General features: G+C 40.3%; 1 long non-coding RNA gene across 9 annotated transcripts in view; it reads right to left on the bottom strand.

Moving 5' to 3' along the window:
• Positions 1-12,021: 12,021 nt before the first annotated feature.
• LOC107822590 (uncharacterized) overlaps positions 12,022-16,707 on the bottom strand; it is a 33,522-nt gene continuing 28,836 nt past the window's right edge. Inside the window, exons 9-11 of one of the 9 annotated variants that reach the window (XR_012701068.1) lie at positions 14,056-14,282; positions 13,641-13,734; positions 13,152-13,556 (exon numbers count right to left, since the gene is read on the bottom strand). This is a non-coding gene — a long non-coding RNA (uncharacterized LOC107822590). Of the gene's footprint in view, positions 12,219-13,151; positions 13,557-13,640; positions 14,297-14,929; positions 16,588-16,707 lie in introns of those variants that run through there. The other 8 variants (XR_012701081.1, XR_012701074.1, XR_012701085.1 and 5 more) reach the window with 8 other exon arrangements.

The raw sequence follows: 16,707 nt of genomic DNA, 5'->3' as shown, positions 1-16,707 counted from the left end.
CCGAGACCGTTTCGGCGCTTGATGTGAAAATTAGGAATTTGAAGTGTGAACTTTGAAGTTCATTGAGTTTTGGTATTTGATTCTTGAATTTAGATGTTATTTTGATGATTTGGACTTACGAGCGAGTTCGTATGATATTATTACACGTGTGTGGATGTTCGGATGGGAGTCTGAGGGGTCCGATGAGTTACGGATGAGTTCCGGACTGAATTGCTAGAAATTAGGATTGTTGGTGTTGCAGACCTCGCATTTGTAAGAGTTTTGTTCGCAAATGTGAGCCTCACATTTGCGAGTGCTAGCTCGCATTTGTGATGCTAGGTAGAGATTGGGCAACTTTGCATTTTGCGAAGTTTTGTTCTCTTTTGCGAGGTAGTCGAACTTCACAATTGCGAGATTTGTGTCTCAATTGCCACACTAGAGAGTAGAGGAACAATTTCGCATTTGCGAAGCTTAGTTCGCTTTTGCGAGGGGCTTGACCTTCGCAAATGCGAAGGTTTAGTTGCATTTGCGACAATAGAGGGACTCAGGCACTAGTCGCATTTGCGATCAGTGATTCGCTTTTGCGAAGAAGAGTTTGCAATTGTGATATCTGTATCTAGGTAAAAGGTTGAGATTTTAGGACTTAGCTCAATTTACTCCATTTTTAGGCCTAGACTCCACATAGAGTCAATTTTAGAGAGCAATTTCTTCCTAACTTCATAGGTTAGTTATATTAACTTGTTTTTGCTCAATTCTCATTACTTTTTCCTAAATTTTCACTATCAGACCTAAGATTTCATAGAGTAGAAATAGGGGTTTTGGGTAAAAATTTCGAATTTTATAAAGTTAAGATTTAGACTTCAAATTAAGGTCGAATCTCGAAACAAATCAAATATTTAAACTCGGGAGTGAATAGGTAATTTCAAATTTTGATTTTAGTTTCGAATTTAGACCACATGGGCCCGAGTTAACTTTTTCAAATATGTTAAAGATCGAATATTTTTAGTACGAGAGTAGTTTTTAAAGCTTGTTTTGACTTATTTGAATAATATTTGACTAGATTTGGGTGGTTTGGAGGCTTGTTCTAAAGGAAAAACTGTGTTGGATTATTGATCTTGTTCCGAAAAGAGGTAAGTATCATGGTTAACCTTGATTTGAGGGAATTAGAATATGTTTAGTCTATTTTCGTTGTGATCTATGTGTTGGGACGACATATATGAAAAGTGACGAGTGCATATGCATTGTCATTCGTATAAGCATGCGGGATATTTTAGCTTACTTTATGCCTTGAATTATACTATGTTTTTCTTATTATGTATTATTCCTTATTATGTGCCTTTACTTATACATATTTTATTTGACACATATATGCTTTCATTTATTAAAGGGCAAAGTAAAGCAAGAAAAAATTCTTGCCTATAATGATTTTGACCAGGAACATAATGATAATGACTTGCTCATAAAGGAATACTCACCATATGGATGTTGTCATAAATTAATTGATAGTGAGAACTCTGGAATTGGCTCTTGGGTCAAATGGTGTTGGTCATTACAAGCTTATTTTTAGTTTATGATCCTATCTCTTTTTTTATACATGGGAGATTTACTTTTACACGTAAAAGATCTATCTTTTACACATAAGAGATCTAAAAATGACACTTCTTAATTTCAACATTGTAAATAGCCATGATACCACATTTAAATTAATCATCAATGAAGTATTAGTATTGTAGTAAGTCTTTAAAGAAACTCATTAACTTTCAAAGGCATATCATAAGAAATCTATTGTATTGAGACAATAAATAATAAAAATATTTATTATATCTTCATATTACTACAATCATAGCGGATAAAAAATACGTATGTAAAAGGATGCCCGCTATGAACAGAGTTTTATGAATCTACGGCTACCATGAACAAGAGGCAGCTACAACCGGAACGCAGGTACATCTTCAGATCCAGCTCCCAACGAACACAACAACATCAATAGAAAACATCTGCACGCAAGGTGCAGAAGTGTAGTATAAGTACAACCGACCTCATGTACTCAATAAGTAACACACATAACCTTAGGTTGAAAGTAGTGACAAGCTTGTACCAAGGTAAGAGTCCACCTCCAATAACCAACAACAGTTCATAACAACATAAAGGAAGTAATAAAAGAAGTAACTCAAAGAGTAAATGCTCAGCTAAATTATGATTTCTGAAAATAGTTCTGCCTTTCAAGTGTGTCAGTGAAAATCCCAAGTCATCTACCGAAGTTGCCAAAAACATAAGTAAGTTTGAAAACAGTAATTCTCTCAAAAATTATTTCAACAATAAATAAGATGTTTCATTTTCTTTCCAGATAGCCAGTGTGAAAATGCATCACTATGCCCATATGCCAATATGTGTGAGAAGTCATGAATGACGTGATACCGTACAACATGAGAAAAATACATCTTTATGCATGTATGTCATGTGTGCATGCCAATGCAATGTATTTTAGAGATGAACTCGTGTACTCACACTCTCACAGTACTCAATCTCACTGTCTCACGCATTCCACTCATCATGCTCAATCACTCGGTACTGTATATGGCCAATCTGGCCCAGGGAAGATCCATCCCGGAATATACACATCAACTGATCATCAGTCACTCAATACCAAATAGGGGCAATCCAGCCTGTGGGGAAGATCCATCCCCAGGTATAAATGTTTCGGACAAGATCCATGTCGAGGGAAGATCCATCCCTCAATATAAAAAAACTGCGCTCACTGAGGGTGTGTGCAGACTCCGGAGGAGCTCTTTCAGCCCATCATTAAGTTTTCTTGACCAATCCGTCCGGTTGGCATTGACTGTTTTTGACAAAATACTCTTTATCTCCTGGTTGGAGACTTCAACTTGTCCGCTTGCTTGAGGATGGTAGGGGGTTGATACTTTGTGAGTGACACCATACTTTGTGAGTAAGGTATGAAAAGCCTTGTTGCAAAAATGCGAACCTCCATCACTAATAATGGCTCTTGGGGTACCAAACCTCGTGAAGATGTTCTTTTTCAAGAATGCCACCATACTCCTTACTTCATTGTTGGGAAAAGAAATGGCCTCAACCCATTTAGATACATAATCCACCGCAACTAGAATGTAGGTGTTTTCACAAACAATGTAAACAAATAACTCAACATCAGTAATGACTCAGTGGGTACCAACAGAATAAGCATGCAGCCTAAACATGGCTTCTAACATGAATCAAAGCTCGATAACTCTAGTACGTAGAGATTTCATGATTACAGACAAGTTCAGGTAACTACACAGTACCACAAAAATAACGGAATCACAGTTCACACGGCGTACGCCCACACGCCCGTCACCTAGCATGTGCGTCTACTCAACATAAAACACATAACACGTATATTCAGGGTTTATACCCTCAGTTCCAAGATTAGAAGAGTTACTTACCTTGAACAAGCCAATTCTAATATCGAGCAAGCCAAGCGATGCTACGAAAATGCCATCTTGCGCGTACCGACCTCCGAACGACTCAAAACTAGCCAAAAGTAACTCAAATACATCAAATAAAACCCAAGAAAATAATTTCAAAGGATAAAGATCGAATCCTTAATAAAAACTCAAAACCGGTCAAAAGTCACACTCGGGGCCATGCCTTGGAACCCGAAAACACTCACAAAATCCGACACCTTATCCAATTACGAGTTCAACCATACTAGTTTCACTCAAATCCGACTCCAATTCGATGTTCACAACTCAAAAATTCAAAAACTTTAGGCTAAACCCCTCAATTTCTCTTTAATATTCATCAACCAATAGCAAAAATGAAGATAGATTCATGGAATAAGATCAAAACCAAGTGTAGAACACTTACCTCAATCCTTGTAATGAAAATTGCTCCAAAAGTCGCCTTAATCCGAGCTTGGAAATGTTAAAATGAAGCCAAAATCGCGAACCCTTGTATTTATCATTCTACCTAGCACTTTCGCATATGTGGTTAAAATGTCGCATCTACGACCTTCGCTTTTGCGGAAAAACTTCGCTTCTGCAAAAAATAGCCTTGCCCAGCAACCCCCGCACCTGCGGTATTAAACTCCACATTTGCGAAGACCCTCACACCTGCGCTTCCACTCGACGCACATGCGCAGCCGCACCTGCGCCCTTTTCTCCGTTCCTGCGGGCCTCCTCCTCCAGCTCTCATCCCGCTTCTACGACTGCATTGTCTCTTCTGTGACCATCGTACCTGCGCAAACCAGTCGCAGGTGCGATCACACCAGAACCAGCAGCAACCAGCAATAATAACATGAAGAAAAATGATCTGAAATTAATTAGAAACACGTCGGAGCTCCTCGGGACCCCGTCCGAACATACCGACAAGTCCCATAACCTAATACAGACCTACTCGAGGCCTCAGGTCATACCTAACAACATCAAAACGAGAAAATCGCACCTCAAATCAAAATCTATGAACTTTGAACTTTCAAATTCTATATCTTGTGCCGAAATCAATCCGAAATGACTTCAAATTTTGGATACAAGTTATAAATGACATAACGAAGCTATTACAATTTCCATAATCGGATTAGGACCCCGATATCAAAAAGTCAACCTCCCGGTCAAACTTCCAAAAAAATCAACTTTCGCCATTTCAAACCAAATTCCACTACGGACCTCCAAATAATTTTTCGGACACGCTCCTAAGTCCAAAATTATCATACGGAGCTACTGGAAATATCACATTTCAAATTCGAGGTTGTTTACATATAAGTCAATATCTGGTCAACTTTTTCCAATTTAAGTTTTCAATTATGAGACTAAGTGTCCCATTTCACTCCAAAATCCTTCCGGAACCGAACCAATTATCTCGGCAAGTTATACAACAACTGTAAAGCATAAATTGAGCAGTAAATGGGGGAACATGACTATAATACTCAAAACAACCGGCCGCATCGTTACAATGGTGGAATCACGTGCTATAGTAAACCCGATGTCTACGGATACAGATAAGTTGGCATAACCAGTTTGACCATCTCATTCAAAAAAATGATGAGCAAAATAATTGAGAATTCATATCAGATATATTGAATAAACAAGAGATTCTTCATCCCGGGGTTTCTTTTATAATAAAAAAAAACCAAGATCCTCTTCCAATACGGGGTCAAAGGCCGACCTCTTCCGAGGCAAAGCTAAAAAGGAAGTCGGAGCTTGGTTCACATCGAGAAAAAACGTTCGTAATGAACGGATCTCCAATGGTCGAGCCTGTCAAGGACACGGAACCCAGCACCACCTACCCGAGCCAAGGTACTCAACCTTTGGAAAAGGGTGTTCAAGAATTATCTTGTACTGTTTGTTATCATGATAAATTAATTACTAGACCAACTAAAGTTGGGGATTGAATACCTTGAATTATCGAATGTATAAAAGGTGAATATAGGCTCATTCACCTGCCATGTGAATTCTTCGCGATCGCAGATAACAAATTTTTGGACTTAACTCCGGGTGGTCCGAAACTCACCTGAGCCACCCGGGACCCCGTCCAATTACACCAACAAGTCTATTAACATAATACAGACATGCTCACACTATCAGAACACGTAAAACAACAACGGAATTAAGAATCGCATCCCAAAACCAAATTGGATCAACTTATGAACTTCAAACTTCTCAAATAGCTCCGAACGCGCCGGATCATACTTATACTACTCGGAATGACATCAAATTTTGCGTACAAGTTATAAATTACCATATTGAACTATTACTAGGCTCGAAATCCCAAATGGACCTCAATAACACCAAAGCCTATTCCAAACCAAATTTAAAGAACTTGAAAACCTTCACCGTGCCAACTTTCATCATTAACACCCGAAACGCTCCTGGATTATCCGAACACACACCCAAGTCCAAAATCATCATATGAACCTATTGGAACCATCAAATCTCCGTTCCGATGTTGTTTACTCAAAATGTTGACTCAAGTCAAACTTGACCGTCCTAGGTCACTATTAAGGAACTATGTGTTCTGATTTCAACCCGAACCCTTCCAAACCCAAGTCAACCATCCCCGCAAGTCATAAAACATTAAAGACACATACATGGAGTCTTAATTAGGGGAACTGGGATCTAGAAAGCAAAATGACCAGTCGGATCTCGGTTTGTTTCATTCTCCACCTCTTAAACAAATGTTCGTCCTCGAACGGATCTAGAATCATACTTGGAGTACTGAATAGGTGTGGATATCTGCTCCGCATGTCCTCCTCGGTCTCCCAAGTCGTCTCCTTAACTAGCTGACCCCTCTACTGGACCTTTACCACAGAAATCTTCTTAGACCTCAACTAGCGAACATGCATGTCAACAATGACATCTGGCTCCTCCTCATTACCCAAGCTCTCATCTAGCTGAACTGTGCTATAGTCTAACACATGCGATATGTCGGGATGGTACCTCTGGAGAGTAGACACATGGAGAACCGGATGAACTCCCAAATGGGAGGCAAAGCCAGTTCATAAGCAACCTCTGCAACTCACCTCAACACCTTAAATGGGCCAATAAACCTTGGGCTCAACTTGCCCTTCTTCCCGAACCTCATGATTCCCTACATCGGCGAGACTTTCAAGAGAACTTTCTTGCCTACCATAAATGATAAATCACGCGCCTTCTGATCCGCGTAACTCTTCTATCTAGACTGTGTTATGCGAAGTCGCTCCTGAATCAACTTTACCTTATCCAAGGAATACTTCACTAAATCAGTGCCATATAACCTAGCTTCGCCTAACTCAAACCATCCGATGGGCGAACGACATCGCTGACCATATAAATCCTCAAACAGAGTCATCTCAATGCTGGACTGATAACTGTTGTTATAAAAAAGCTTGGCCAAAGGCAAGAATCGATTCCACTACCCTCCGAAGTCAATCATACGTGCTCTGAGCATATTCTCTAGGGATAAAAGGTTGTGCTGAGCTATACTCGGGTACCCAACTCGCTCCATACTGCTCTCCAAAAATATGAAGTGAACTAAGGGCCTCTATCTGAAATGATGGAAACAGACACACCATGCGATCAGACAATCTCCTGAATGTAAATCTGGGCCAATCTCTCTGAAGGGTATGTAGTCATAACTGGAATAAAGTGTGCCGACTTGGTCAGCCTGTCTACAATGACCCAAACATCATCAAACTTCCTCAATGCTCGCGACAACCTAACTACGAAATCCATAGTGATGCGCTCCCATTTCCACTCTGGTATAACCATCTGCTGAAGTAGGCCACCCGGCCTATATTGCTATAGTCCCATTCTTCGTTTTTCACAAACAACACTGGTGCACCCCAAGGTGACACACTCGACCTCACGAACCCCTTCTCTAGCAACTCCTCAAGCTATTTTTTCAACTCCTTCAACTCTTTTGGATCCATGCGGTATGGTGGAATAGAGATAGTTTGGGTACCTGGCACCAAATCAATGCAGAAATCGATATCACGATATGGTGGCATGCTTGGTAGATCAGAAGGAAAAACATAGGAGAACTCCCGTACCATAGACACTGAATCAATCGTGGGAGTCTCTGCAGCAGTATCCCGAACGTAAGCTAGATAAGCCAAACAAACCTTCTCAATCATATGCCGAGCCTTCAAGAAAGAAACAACTCGGCTAGATGTAGTAATAGATGAACCCCTCTACTGCAATCTAAGCAACTCTAGCATCGCCAAGGTAACAGTCTTGGCATGGCAATCTAGAATGGCATGGTACGGAGACAACCAGTCCATGCCTAGAATGACCTCAAAGTCGGTCATGCCGAGCAACAGAAGATCCGCTCTGGTCTCATAACCACATAAAGTCACAATATAGGACCTCTCCATTGCACCAGAACTGAAGGATGCTTCTATCGGCTGACCTCTCTATTGCACCAGAACTGAAGGATAACTCTTAGACCTCAACTGTCGGACCTGCCAGGCTAGAATAGCTACCGGCACCTCTTCATAAGTCAAATCTTTGTCCAATTGGACTGTACTGAAATCTAATACATGGGACGAATTACCATGATATTTCCGTAGCATAGACACATGGAACACTGGATGTACTGCTGATAAACTAGGTGGTAGTGCAAGCCTGTAGGCTACTTCACCCACCCTTTCAAAAATTTCAAAGGGTCCAATATACCTAGGGCCCAACTTTTCCTTTTTTCCGAACCTCATTACACCCTTCATAGGTGAAACCCGGATGCAACATCACGAACTTTACGGTTAACATAACTCTTTTTCCTAGACTGAGCTGTGCAAAATCTTGATACATTTTGGCGGCACCTTGATGAATGGAATACCGGGAACTGTGGGCCTCTTCAAGAATTAATTCACGAAGCCCATCCACATTAGGCACACAAACATGACCCTGCATCCGCTGAACTCCATCTTCACCCACAACAACCTGCTTGGCACCACCGTGCAGCACCGTGTCCTTAAGGATAAGTAAATGAGGATCATCATACTGTCGTTCTCTGATACGCTCATATAAGGAAGATCGAGCGACTGTGCAAGCTAGAACCCGACTGGGCTCTGAAATATCTACCCTCACGAACTGATTGGCCAAAGTCTGAATATCTGCAACTAACGACCTCTCACCAATCGAAATATACGCAAGGCTGCCCATACTCATAACCTTTCTACTCAAAGCATCGACCACCACATAGGCTTTTATGGGGTGATACAGAATGCTTATATCATAGTCTTTCAACAGCTCCAACTATTTTTTCTGCCTCAAATTGAGATCATTTTGTTTGAACAGATACTGTAGGCTACGATGATCAGTAAATACCTCACACGAGACACCATAAAGGTAATGCCTCCAAATCTTCAGCGCATGAACAATGATTTCCAATTCTAAGTCATGAACAGGATAATTCTTCTCGTGAACCTTCAATTTCCCCGACGCATATGCAATCACCCTGCCATCTTGCATCAATACTACACCAAGCCCGACGCGAAATGCATCACAATACACCGTATAAGATACTGAACCTGTGGGTAATACCAACACTGGTGTCGTAGTCAAAATAGTCTTGAGCTTCTGAAAGCTCAATTCACACTCGTCTGACTATCTGAATGGGGCACCCTTCTGGGTCAATATGGTCAGTGGGGATGCTATGGATGAAAATCCCTTCACAAACCGGCGATAATAACCTGCCAAACCAAGGAAACTTCGGATCTCTGTAGCTGAAGTAGGTCTAGGCCAATTCTGAACTACCTCGGTCTTCTTAGGATCCACTTTTATGCCTTCTGCCGATACAACATGCCCCAAAAAGGCAACTAAGACTAACCAAAATATGCATTTTGAAAATTTGGCATATAACTGATTATTCTTCAAATTCTGAAGCACAATCCAAAGATGTTGCTCATGCTCCTCTCGACTGCTGGAGTAAATCAAGATATCATCAATGAATACAACCACAAAAGAATCCAAATAAGGCTTGAATACTCGATTCATTAAACCCATGAATGTTGCTGGGGCATTTGTTAGCCGAAATGACATACACTAGGAATTTGTAATGCCCATATCGAGTTCGAAAAGCTGTCTTAGGGACATTGGATGCCCTAATCTTCAACTAATGGTAACCAGACTTCAAATCTATCTTTGAAAACACCTTGGCACCCTGAAGCTAATCGAATAAGTCCTCAATTCTCGGCAACAAATACTTGTTCTTAATAGTAACCTTGTTCAACTGCCGATAATCTATACACATTCTCATCGACCCATCTTTCTTCTTCACGAATAATACGGGCACACCCCAGGGCGAGACACCAGGTCTAACGAAGCCTTTATCAAGCAATTCTTGTAATTGTTCTTTTAATTCCTTCAACTACAGCGAGGCCATACAGTATGGTGGAATAGACTCCCAATAGTAACCACACATGAACGATAGACATGATCTACCATAACAGAATCTCCCACCGGTGTGGACACACACATAGAAGCACTCAGAGAATCACGAGGCACAACCAGATATGAAGCAAAGTAGGAGGACACATAGGGAAAAATAGATCCTAAATCAAATAGAACCGAAGCATTTCTATGGTAAACTGGAACAATACCTGCGATCACGACATCAGATGACTCGGCCTCAGGCATAGCTGGAAAAGCATAAAATCGGGGCTGGGCCTCACCACTCTAAGTTGCGTCCCTAGGACGACCTCTAACCGGCTAGCCTCCACCTCTAACGACCTGACCTCCACCTCTAGCTGTCTGACTCCTGCCCCTAGCTGGCTGGACAGGTGGCGGAATAGTTGGAGCTAGAATCATAACACGAGAACCCTGATGCTGCATGCTGCCCTGAGACCTGGGGCAAAATCTAGCAATGTGCCTTGGATCACCATAAGTATAATAGGTTCTCGGATGTTGTGACTGCTGACCCTGGAACTGGCCATGTCGACCTGGATAACCACCTCGATGACTCCGGATCGGAGGTGCACTAATAGGAGCTGGTGGTGCACTGTAAGCTAGCTGGTCAGAATGAGGCATATGAGGGCCGGGACCACCTGAAGCACTATGGGATACCTTGGATCGGATTATTATTATTTGACTTACTTAGCAGGTGAGGTTAGGTGCCATCACGGCTAGTTGGATTTTGGATCGTGATAGCCTCTTATCATCCCTCTGCCCTCTTTCCTGTGCAAGAACTATCTCGATCCTCCTAGCAACATTAGCAGCTGCCTGAAAGGGAATCTCACTTCCGGTTTTCCTGGCCATCTGAAGCCTGATAGGGTGAGTGAGTCCATCAATAAACCTCCTCACTCTCTCTCCCTCAGTAGGAAGTAAAAGGAGATCATGACGGGCTAGATCAACAAAACGGGTCTCGTACTGAGTAACAGTCATATTGCCCTGTTGGAGACGCTCAAATTGTCTGTGATAATCCTTTCTCAATGTGATAGAGAAGAACTTCTCTAGAAGTAGCCGTGAGAAATGCTCCCAAGTCAGTGTAGGTGACCCAACTAGTCTGGTCAACATACAATTTCTCCACCGCCTCTTGGCGGAACCCGTCATATGAAATACAACAAAATCGACCCTATTGGTCTCGACTATACCCATATTCCGCAACACCTCATGGCAGCGATCAAGATAATCTTGTGGGTCCTCAGAAGGTAGACCACTGAAGTAAATTGGAAAGAGCTTAGTAAACGTGTCCAGCCTCAATAAATCCTCAGAAGACATGACAGGTCTATCACTGGCTTGTGCCGCAACAACTAGCTGAACTACCCCAACTGGTAGGGCTGCTAGCTAGAGCTTGATACTGGGGAGCCATCTGCTCTGGAGCGAGAGTAGTGGGAGTTTGTGCTCCTCCTCCAGCTTGTGAGACGGCTGGTGCCACTGGAAATGTAACATTCTGGGCCACACCCTCCACAAGGCTCACCAAACGGACTAGAGCGCCCTGAGGCATTGGAGTAGCTAGGAATCCTTCTAGGACCTGAACTGGTCCAACGGGTACCGTCTGAACTGGAACCTCCTCCTAAAGATCCATGTGAGGCTCCACTGCGGGTACTGCTGCTCGAGCTCTAGATTGAGCTCTGCATCGGCCTCTGGCATGACCTCGGCCTTGGCCTCTACCCCTGGTCATAGTTGCCACCGGGGGTTCTGGTCCTTGTATGTCGGTAGATGTATTACGTATTCTCACCATCTGCGAGAGAATAAGAATATAATGGTCAATCATTGGTGATAGAAATAGACTCGCACAACAGAATAAGAAAGAAGTGATATTGTTCCTAAACTTCATAGCCTCTGAAAGATAAGTACATATGTCTCCGTACCGATCCTTCAGACTCTACTAAGCTTGCTCGTGACTCATGAGACCAAAGTAACCTAGTGCTCTGATACCAATTTGTCACAACCCGAAATTTCCACCTTCGGGACCGTGATTGCGCTTAACATTTCCCTTGCTAGGCAAGTCAACGTTAGAATAATCTTAACCGTTTTTAAACAAATTAAATTAAACGGAAGTCAATTACTGAAATAAAGTGCGGAAGACCATAACTACCGAATCATCAAAATATATCCTTGAATCTGGTGTCACAAGTGCACGAACTACTAGAATAATACAAAAAAAGGTTTGAATAAAATTCAAGCTGTTTGAAAGATAATACACAACTAAGATAAGATAGAAGGGGATTTCAGAACTGCGGATGCTGTGCAGTTATACCTCAAGTCTCCTATGGGTAGCTGAATCCGAGCAAGTCTATGGTACGCCGCTGGGACCAACTCCAAAATCTTCACAAGAAGTGCAAAGTGTAGTATGAGTACAACCGACCCCATGTACTCCGTAAGTGTCGAGCCTAACCTCAACGAAGTAGTGATGAGGCTATGACAAGACACGTACGTAAAAAACTTGTACACGTATATACAAATACGAAGCAACAATAGCACAATAAATAACAATTTATAAATTTAGGAGTGAACATGCGAAGAGGAATGATATAGAAATTTCAGCAGGAGAAATGTCATGTAGCATCCAATTAATTCATCAACAAAAAAATGAGTAGCTAAAAATATGAAATGGAATGGCACCACCCTTCGGGCTTTCACTCTTATCCTTCCCAAAAATTTATAAATAAATAATAAGATTGGCACGACATCACTCTTCGTGCTTTAACTCTCTTCTGGCACGACATCACCCTTCGTGCTTTAACTCTCTTCTGGCACGACATCACCCTTCATGCTTTTACACTCTTTCTCACCATGACAAGGATAATATAAATAATATAAATGGCACGGCATCACCCTTCGTGCTTTTACACTCTTCCTTACCATGAAAATAATAATATAAATTCGAAAGAGTATTTAAATGCGGGGATATATACTTATCAATCAATTCAATACCAGAATACCGACCTCATCTTCCAAAATATTCGACAATAATTAAACTAGTAATGATCTCATGAAAAATGATCAAATAAACAATAATAACTTAACCAGGAATATCTTAATTAAATAGGCAATTATTCACAACAAGTAGAGGACCTAGCATCAACATAAATAAGGTATTAGGATTTGATCAAGATAGCTTGCAGTTTTTTATCCTGCAATTGATGATAGTAATTGTAACAGCTGTATGGAAGGATTTAAGGGGGGTCTTTGAGTTCAATTGAACTTGCGGTTTCGGCTCATACTATGTATATACTTATTCATAAATAAAATTTGAAATGTATTTAAATCCACTAACTCTAAATATTAATTTCATCTCTGGATACATGTAAATAAAACTAATCTAAATTTTCTAAAAGATAAATGAAAATATACATTCACAAAGTATCAAACTAAATAGTGGACCTTCTTGTTCTCATATTGTAAGGGGGACAAGGCTATAAATATACTGAAATTTGGACCACAATCACGTCTGGAGTTGCTACACATTAGTCTCTCTCTCTCTCTCTCTCTCTCTCTCTCTCTCTCTCTCTCTCTCTCTCTCTCTGTGCGAGCGCGTGTTCCCATACAACTGGGCAGCAATGCTATGAAGCATTAGAATTCAACTCGTAATACTACAGTTTGAATGCGACTCTCTTGACGATAGTAATATTTCCTTGGTATGTGTTGACATTCCTGAGGAACCTGAGAAGACAAGTCTCATGGCATTCAATGCTTTTGAACCAATTAACCTTCAAAAGACCAAAAAGTTCAAGTGACAGTATGCACCTCATCTTAAAGCTCAGAGGAACTTAAGGTACCTGTTGAAGTCCCACAGCAAGTCACATGGTACAATATTTGGATCCACTCTTCTATCTCACAGCTAAAATAATGTTTGAAACATGAACACTTATATTAGAGGATTTAACGGCCAAAAATTACCATTTGCCACGGTATCCTAGATCGGTTTGGTTAATTTCTAAACAAGATGGATTGAACTCAGAATTCATTAGATGCTTTTTATGAATGTCAACTAAGTAAAGTATAAGTGAATTGCTCCCGTTGTTTAATCATTTGATAACCAAAGCCATTCTTTGATATATGATCAGTATGAGTCAGAATCAAGAGAATTTGATCAATCAAATATTTTGTCGTTAAGGCGGAGAAAAAGATGGAAAGAAGAGTACGAGGGGTAGAGGCTCACCGACAATAAGAAGAACTCACATTCTCGTCCTAATAGATGTGTTCCATTTTGTCGAGGCTAGCTTGTCTTCACTCACTCCAGAGAATGAAAAAGAAAATAAGAAAGGAGTGCATCATCCTTTTTTCCTCCGCCTTACTCTTGTAATTGACTCTTTTTTTTGCTATGCCTATCCATCCATCAGTGACATCCAGTCGGATGAGCGATAGCAACTCCTTTTACGAATAGATCTGCCGCCACAAATCTATACTATATTAAAAGCACGAAGGTACCTAACGAAATGTCGTTTGCCTTTTATACCCTTTTACAACTATATTGGGGAGCAAGTAATGATGAAGTTAACTCTAAAGTAAAAAAAGGAAGAGACAAAGAATTTGATAAAGATATCAGAAAACAAAAATGCAAACTTTTCCATAACATAAACGCAAGAAACGTCCTTGTTTAGATTAATTAAGTGTCAAACTTGGTATTGAAAGTAGTAATGGAAAGACAACGTATACCTGGGCTAACAATGAGTCTAATAATAAGTCGCAGTCTTTGATTAATCAGCCGTTTCAGTGTGGGCTGGGTTGTGTCCGTTCTCTTTTATTCCCTCTAGTTGTTTTTCTTCTTCATTTGTAAATGCTACATATTATGGTGTTTCTTTTCCTTTTACATATGGCAATTGAGGTTGGTGGGGGAAATTTGCAAATTATATCAAAATAAGTAAATACTAGTATATCATTTTAAACAACCATTGCTTGCAAGGAATAGAAATTCAACTAAATAGCATTGTAGCAGATGCAAGTAGAGATGAAGCATAATGAATAGGGACAGAATGTAAGCATTCTGCTACTTCTATTTCATTTAAAATTAGGAAAGAAAAACAGAAGTACAATTTAAATGACAACCACAATCGACTTGTTGCATTAAGGCGACTAAATTGAAAGTCTTACAAATAAATCTCCCCTCTCTAACTCCCTATAAGTGAGACATTTCACAAATAAAGACACTATCAAACTGCGATACATTTCTTTCAATTGTTCCACTACAAATTATTTTCCATCCAAATAAAAATGTAATCTCATATGCTCAGCAGCGATCCTAGGGAAAAAATTATACTAGCAGCAACCAAGGACATCGACTGTCAGGCACTTCTGCTGAATATAGTGTTGCTGCTTCCGAACAGGCTTCTCAAAAGTGTGTCGGTTATGCAGTACCAATACTAGCGAGTTATACACCACCAACTACATTGTAATATCACTCATGAAAGTGATGAAATTAGCTTTTCTGTCGGCTTACTAAATAACGATATGTTTGTTATAAATATATTATATTATGGATGTTTATTTAGTACTCCGTGAAGCTTATTTATATGAGACTCGCCGTAAATATATTTGTCTATTTAGTACTCTATTGAAAATAAGCCTCCTGAAAAAGCTTATCCAGTAGCAGCTTACACAGCAGCTTGCAGAAGCAACTTACACATCAGCTTCCTTTCTTCTATAAAGGATGAGATTTCAGTTCATTATGTACAAAAATTTGAAGTTTGAATAATATATCAGTTTCTCTTTTTACTTTTCTTTACTTTACAGTCTTTATTTTATAACACGTTATCAGCACGAGACTCTGTCATCTCGAGCCAATACTTTGAAAGTATCAGAGGTACGAACTTTCTTTTTCTAAATAATGTCAAATCTTTCTAAACTTGAATTTGTAACCCTGGATATATCGGGCAAAAGCTACATGTCTTGGGTACTTGATACTGAAATTCATCTTGATTCGATGAGTCTGGCAGACACCATCAAGGACAAAAATCAAGCATCAAACTAAGACCGTGCCAAAGCAATGATATTCCTACGCCATCACCTTGATGAAGGCTTGAAAATGAAATATCTCACTATTAAAGATCCAATCATACTGTGGAATAATTTGAAAGATAGATATGACCACCTGAAGATGGTCGTTCTTCCACAGGCACGTTATGATTGGACTCATCTAAGGCTACAAGATTTTAAATCTATCAGTGAATATAATTCTGTTATGTTCAGAGTTATTTCCCAATTGAAATTATGTGGTGATAATATTACTGATCATGATATGTTGGAGAAAACTTTCATCATTTTTCATGCCTCGAATATGCTCCTGCAACAGCAATATCGAGAGATGGGATTCAAAAAGTATTCTGAACTTATCTCACATCTTCTTATAGCCGAGCAGAATAATGAGCTATTAATGAAAAATCATGAAAGTCGACCTACTGGTTCTTGTCCATTCCCTGAAGTGAATGAGACGAACTTCCACCAAGCTAAGCGTGAAGGAGGACGTGACCCCAGTCGTGGTCATGGCCGTGGTCGGGGAAGAAACTCTAATCATGGTAATAAAAATGAACCAAAGAACCCTCCTCACCACCAGTAGTGGAAAAGGAAGGAACAACAGCATGAAGCGGTGTAAGCAGCAAAGACAGAAAATGCATGCTATAGATGTGGAGGAAAAGGACACTGGTTACGTACATGTCGTACGTCAAAGCACCTGATTGAGTTGTATTAAGCCTCCCTGAAGAAGACAGAGAAAAATGCTAAAGATAATCCTCAAATTTATATTTGGATCAAAGACCAATCATGAAAATATTTGTGTAATTGATAGTGGAACAACTCATGCCATATTCAAAGATCA

The sequence above is a fragment of the Nicotiana tabacum genome, chromosome 2, assembly GCF_000715075.1.
Source record: "Nicotiana tabacum cultivar K326 chromosome 2, ASM71507v2, whole genome shotgun sequence".
Taxonomy (NCBI): domain Eukaryota; kingdom Viridiplantae; phylum Streptophyta; class Magnoliopsida; order Solanales; family Solanaceae; genus Nicotiana; species Nicotiana tabacum.
Note: the sequence above shows the minus strand (reverse complement) of the source record. Positions and strands in the feature narration are given on the sequence as shown.